We start from the raw sequence: 6,901 nt of genomic DNA, 5'->3' as shown, positions 1-6,901 counted from the left end.
ACAACATAAGGACCTCTCCACTTGGGCCCTAACGGTACATTATTCCACTCTTTAATCCACACTTGGTCTCCTGGGTGGTAACTATGAACTGGGGGATAAATATTCACAGGTAATCTATCTTGTACCCATTTCTGTACCTCCTCCATAGTCTTACCCAACTCTACAACCTGCTGCCGGGTAATTCCTTCTCCCAACTGACTCAAATCCCCCCTTAAGTTACCAAGTACGGGAGCTGGTCGCCCATACATGATTTCAAAAGGAGAGAGGCCCATCCTTCTGGTAGGTGTACTGCGGATTCGCAATAGAGCTATGGGTAAGAGAACGTTCCACTTAAGTTGGGTTTCCTGACACATTTTAGCCAACTGATTCTTAATAGTTCTATTCATTCTCTCTACCTTACCAGAACTCTGGGGTCTATATGCCGTATGAAGCCTCCACTTTATACCAAGCATATGAGTCAGTTGTTGTAGGCACTGATGAACAAAAGCTGGACCATTGTCCGATCCTATAGAGCAGGGTAGTCCATATCGGGGTATTATTTCTCGTAACAGGAATCTCACAACTTCTCCTGCTTTCTCTGTACGAGTAGGACATGCTTCTACCCAGCCTGAATAGGTACACACAATTACCAGCAGGTAACGATGTCCACCCGATTTAGGCATCACTGTATAGTCAATTTGTAGATCGGACATGGGGAGTCCCCCCATAAACTGGACTCCTGGTGGCTTTACTGGTCCTTGCCTTGCATTATTTTTAGCACACGTTACACATCTTCGTACAATGGCCTGAGTCAAGTTGGACAATCTTGGTATGTAAAAATGTTTTCTGAGAGATTCTTCTGTGCTGTCTCTCCCAGAATGTGTCCCGTTGTGATAGTTTTGGACAATTTCTACCGCTAGTGATGCTGGAATGACTATTCTTCCATCTTCTAACTGATACCATTTGTTCTCCAAATACTTTCCAGGTTCAGTCTTTAACCACTCCTCTTCTTGAGCTGTATAAACTGGAGTCCATTGAGACAGTGGAGTTGGTATAAGAGCAGCTATATGCCCCACATATTCCTGTCTTCCCGATTCAGCGGCACGCTTAGCTTCACTATCTGCCATCCGATTTCCCTTGGTTACATCACCATCTCCTCTTAGATGCGCTCGACAATGTATGATACCGACTTCTTTCGGCTCCCACACTGCTTCCAATAGTTGTAGGATTTCAGCTGCATACTTGATTTCTTTGCCTTCTGAATTCAATAGTCCTCTTTCTTTATACAAAGCTCCGTGGGCATGAGTGGTTAAAAACGCATACTTGGAGTCCGTGTAGATATTCACTCTTAAACCTTCAGCCAATTGTAACGCTCGTGTCAGTGCTATCAATTCTGCCTTTTGTGCTGATGTTCCTTTCGCCAGTGGCCGAGCTTCTATCACCTTGTCTATTGTTGTTACTGCATATCCTGCATAGCGGATCCCTTCTTTCACATAACTACTGCCGTCGGTGTAATATTGAACATCGGGGTTCTGGATGGGAAAATCACGAAGATCTGGTCTACTTGAAAATACTTCATCCATTACTTCCAAACAATCATGTTGACTTTCAGTAGGTTGTGGCAAAAGGGTAGCTGGATTTAAGGTGTTTACAGTCTCTAAATGCACTCTTGGGTTTTCACACAACATTGCTTGATACTTGGTCATACGGCTATTACTAAACCAATGATTTCCTTTGTAATCCAACAACGTCTGTACTGCATGTGGGACTCGTACATAAAGTTCTTGACCCAGAGTGAGTTTATCGGCTTCAGCTACTAGCAGGGCGGCTGCAGCTACGGCTCTTAGACAAGGTGGAAGTCCGCTGGCCACTGCATCCAATTGCTTAGACATGTAGGCAACAGGTCTTTGCCATGATCCCAAGTACTGTGTCAATACTCCCACAGCCATTCTTCTTTGCTCATGTACATACAGGTAGAATGGTCGTGTGTGATCAGGTAGACCTAATGCTGGGGCACTCATCAAAGCCTTCTTCACATCTTCAAATGCCGTTTGCTGTTCTTGAGTCCATAAGAAGGGATCGTGCTCTGTACCTTTGATAGCTGCATACAGAGGTTTTGCCAGTATCGCGTAGCTGGGAATCCATATCCTACAGAAGCCTGCTGCCCCCAAGAATTCTCGCACTTGTCTTCTATTCTTGGGTATCGGTATTTGGCACACAGCTTCTTTTCTCTCTGGCCCCATAATTCTTTGACCTTCAGAGATATGGAATCCCAGATATTTGACAGTTGGCAAACACAACTGAGCCTTCTTTCTAGACACCTTGTATCCTGCCTTCCAGAGAATGTGTAGTAGATCGTGCGTTGCTTGCTGACATATTTCTTTTGTAACTGCTGCTATCAACAAGTCATCTACATATTGTAACAATACACACTCTCCTGGGATGGACTCGAAATCCAGTAGATCTTGACTTAGAGCTGAACCAAATAGGGTAGGTGAATTTTTAAACCCTTGGGGCAGTCTTGTCCAGGTCATTTGGCGTTTTGAGCCCGTTACAGCATTTTCCCATTGGAAAGCGAAGATACATTGACTTTCTGCGGCAATTCGGAGGCAAAAGAAGGCATCTTTGAGATCTAAGACTGTAAAGTAAGTAGCCCCGCCCGGAATTAAAGCAAGCAGGTTATATGGATTGGGTACAACTGGATGTATACTAACAACCGCATCATTGACTGCTCTCAAGTCCTGCACAGGTCGATACTCATCTGTACCGGGCTTTTGAACAGGCAGCAATGGGGTGTTCCAGGGGGAAGTACAGAATTTTAGGATACCATACCGTATGAACTTATCCAGATAAGATTGGATGTTCTTCTTAGCCTTCTGCGGGATGTGATATTGTCTTAGGCTCACTGGATAAACCCCAAGTTTTAGTTCAATTTTAATAGGTGGAATATTGCGGGCCAGTCCTGGTGGGTTGTTCTCTGCCCAAACTCCTGGTATGTTGAATAAGGATTCATCACTCCTAGGGTTTTGGCTAGTCAACGCTGTATAAAGTCGCCACTCTTCTTCCTTTGGTACGGATAATGTCATAATACCTGAAGGACCATTAAACTTTAAGGATGCTGTTCCATTTGGTAGGAACGTAATCTGCGCTTGTAACTTAGATAGCATATCACGTCCCAGCAATTGGACTGGACATTCAGGCATATAAAGGAATTGATGTTTTACTATGTGGCCTCCCAATGTACAGAGTCGACTTTTAAGAACCGGTTTTTCAGCACTTCTTCCAGTTGCTCCTATCACAGTAATAGTCCTTCCAGATGGAGGAGCAACTAGATTAGTCACCACTGAATGTTCAGCACCAGTGTCGATCATGAACGCACTCCTTTTTCCCCCTATTGATACATCGACCATAGGCTCCGCTCGACCAAGGGGGATGGAGCCCGGTCGGTATCAATAGTCCTCCATGACCGTGTCAGCCAATCCTACAAAGTCCCTACCTTCTCTATCGCGGGACCTTTGCGCTGCTGGAAAATACCTATCTTCCCTAACACTTCCTCTGTTCCCATTGCTCCCTCTATTACCATTACTCCCTCCGGGGCCTCCTCTACCTCTCGCTCTGCCTCTAAAGTTTCCATAACCTGTCCTAGGTTGGTCTCTCTCGTACTGCTCTCTTTGTGGACACTCGTTCCTCCAATGCCCTTCTTCCTTGCAATACGCGCACTGATTCCTACTCAAAGGCTCCCTATTCCATCTACTATCGCCTCTATCTGGGCCCCGTCTATCTACGCCTGCGATCGCTACCGCTAACATATCTGCCTTTTTACGCATCTTGCGCTCCTCCTCTTTCTTACTTTCTGTTTCCCTGTTCATATACACTTTATTCGCTACCTCCATTAGTTGGGTGATAGACATACCTGCAAACCCTTCTAACTTCTGTAGCTTGCGCTTAATATCTCCGTAAGCTTGGCTGACAAAGGCGGAGTTCACCATTCGGGAATTATCTGCGTCTTCCGGATTAAAGGGGGTATACAAGCGGTATGCCTCCAATAATCGGTCATAAAAGACACTGGGCGCTTCATCACTTTTCTGAATCACCTCAACTGTCTTCGACATATTAATGGCTTTCTTTCCTCCGGCTTTCATGCCAGCAATTATAGCGTCTCTATAGGCTCTGAGTTGAACCATATCAGCACCATTTACATTCCAGTCGGGATCGGTGTTAGGATAATGTGTTGCGGCCCATGCTGCTGGGTTGGCTTGATTCAAAGCACGGGCTCTATCCTCTAGCGCTTTAATGGCCGCTTGATTAATCCTTGTCCTTTCCTCATTATTGAACAAAGTCATTAATAACTGCTGGCAATCAGCCCATGTCGGGTTATGTGTCTGAACTATCGAGGTGAACAGATCGGTCATAGCTTGTGGTTTCTCAGTATACGAGGAATTGTGGGTCTTCCAATTTAAGAGATCGGTTGTCGTGAACGGGACATATACGAAGACTGGGTCAGCATGTGCCATTTGACCTGCGGCATCGATATAGGCTGACCCGGGATTCAGACGAAGAGGCATCTGATAATGTTTTAATTGTTGGGTACCGGTCAGTTGTCGGGTTAGTATGGGGCTACGTAGAGGGGCGTCAGTTAGAGGTTCCGGTCGGGGGGTAATAAGGCATGAGGATGTGGGAGCTTGGTTTTGGGAAAAATTAGTAAATAAAACACTTCGAGCCGAGCTAGAAGAAGCTTGACCGGAAGTCTGAAGTGGCGCCAAATCAGGATATTCAGATCTAATGGGGGTTGGCTCTGGTTCCGGAAGGGGAGATTTAGTACGAGAGGGGGTGGATTCTGTACTGGAGGAGGAAGTGGAAGTGGATGAGGGCAATGAGGGGAGGGGTGCAGGACTTCCTGCATTTGCGTCACTTCCTCTTAAAGGAAAGTAAGGGGGCGGCAGAGGGATCTCGGACTCAGGGGGCGTGTCCAATATGGGCCTAACACCAGTCCTAGTGGACAAACAAGTCCTAGCCACCATGAGGCGACACTGCTCCTCGTGGCATGTCTGAATCCATTTTGGCGAGTCATTTACGGCCTGTCTCCAACAATCAATATAAGGAAACTGCCCGTAAAGTTCAGGCCTACCTGATACAGCCACGTGTAAGCGCTGTACCAGAGTTGGATCCAAACTGCCACGTGGTGGCCATGCCGCAACCAAAGTAGGCCACTCCCTAGTACACAAAGTGACCAAACGTACAGGAGACATTTTAACCCCAAAATCACAGGTTTTAAATCCCTTTTTAAAATTCTTCACCATACAACCTAAGGGATCCGGAATCGTTGACTCCGATGCGCCCATACTTATCAATGGAACGTCGTTGACAACGAATACTATACACGCGTACTATTCAACAGTCACACCCGTTTCCTCTGGCAACAGCACCACGTGGTACGGTTACCAAGTGAAACGTACACAATAACACAATAAACACTCAGGGAATTCCCGTACACACACAGCGGTTACACCAGTCACTATATAATCAATATTATGCCCTTTGGCGAAACTATACAGTCACCCACGCTATAATTCTCTATATATGAATTACCCGTCTATAACACACCCCAGTAACATCGTCTTTACAAATAGCGGTTACAGTACGGTTAGCATAGGTCAAAGCACAATTTAAGGTCACAATACAATTATTAGTGGTTATGGTGTTAAACATGCAATGGACGACAGTGATTAGTACTTATATACAGTGTCAGTAAATATACAGGGTTATGGTACCGTGCACTATGATACAGCAACACACTATTAACACTCTCGCTAGACGGCTGAGCTCGCGCTATCTAACAAGATATACACTTTACTAAACAATCTTTAACACATTTACAATTCCCAACTAAACTATTGGCCAGTACCTTGAATGGACTACCTAAAACTATGTACACCCGTTTTGGTTAGCCACACTGCCCAAGCACCACATATAGCGAGCTAGAGGACCGAATTTACACAGGCGCCTCTTAGTCGATAACTATCAAAAATCTAGTGGGTTCCAAATTTACACGCCTTCCCACTTAGCCAAGATAGGTTGAGAGCTAGCGAACCGAATTTACACAGGCGCCGCTTAGTCTCCCGGTCCCTCCGACCTAGCGAACGTAATATACACCCTAGAACGCTAGTCTAGACAAGACACCGGTGTCCGGCTAGGGCTATTTACACAGGACCCCGCCTGTCTAACCAAATCAAACGGTCTGACTAAAGAGCGTTCGATTGAGCGGTGCGCCTTCGCTCCTTCCCTCCGACAGAGGGGGCAGATTCCATACACAAATAACCCCTTATGGGCCTACCGCACAATCGGTATACCCCTAGTGGGTCTGCCGTCTAAAACAGCAGTTGTCTTACCTCCTCGTTCCTGAACCTGAGTTCACACTCATCGACGGGGACACCCCAGCACTTCTTACGTAGAGGCCGATGATCTCCTGGACAACAGACCAGTGGCGCCGAGACGAAGGGAGGTCCACGCAGAAGTTCAGGGGTGCAGCCGTAGAGAACGTGGGCAAAGATAGTGCATCTTGGACGTAAAAAGATAATGCATCTTGGACGTAAAAACCCAAGGGTAGAGTACAAAATATTTGATAGAGTCCTAACCTCAACATCTGAGGAAAGGGATTTAGGGGTGATTATTTCTGATGACTTAAAGGTAGGCAGACAATGTAATAGAGCAGCAGGAAATGCTAGCAGAATGCTTGGTTGTATAGGGAGAGGTATTAGCAGTAGAAAGAGGGAAGTGCTCATGCCATTGTACAGAACACTGGTGAGACCTCACTTGGAGTACTGTACACAGTACTGGAGACCCTATCTTCAGAAGGATATTGATACCTTAGAGAGAGTTCAAAGAAGGGCTACTAAACTGGTTCATGGATTGCAGGATAAAA

The sequence above is a fragment of the Pelobates fuscus genome, chromosome 2, assembly GCF_036172605.1.
Source record: "Pelobates fuscus isolate aPelFus1 chromosome 2, aPelFus1.pri, whole genome shotgun sequence".
NCBI lineage: Eukaryota > Metazoa > Chordata > Amphibia > Anura > Pelobatidae > Pelobates > Pelobates fuscus.
Note: the sequence above shows the minus strand (reverse complement) of the source record.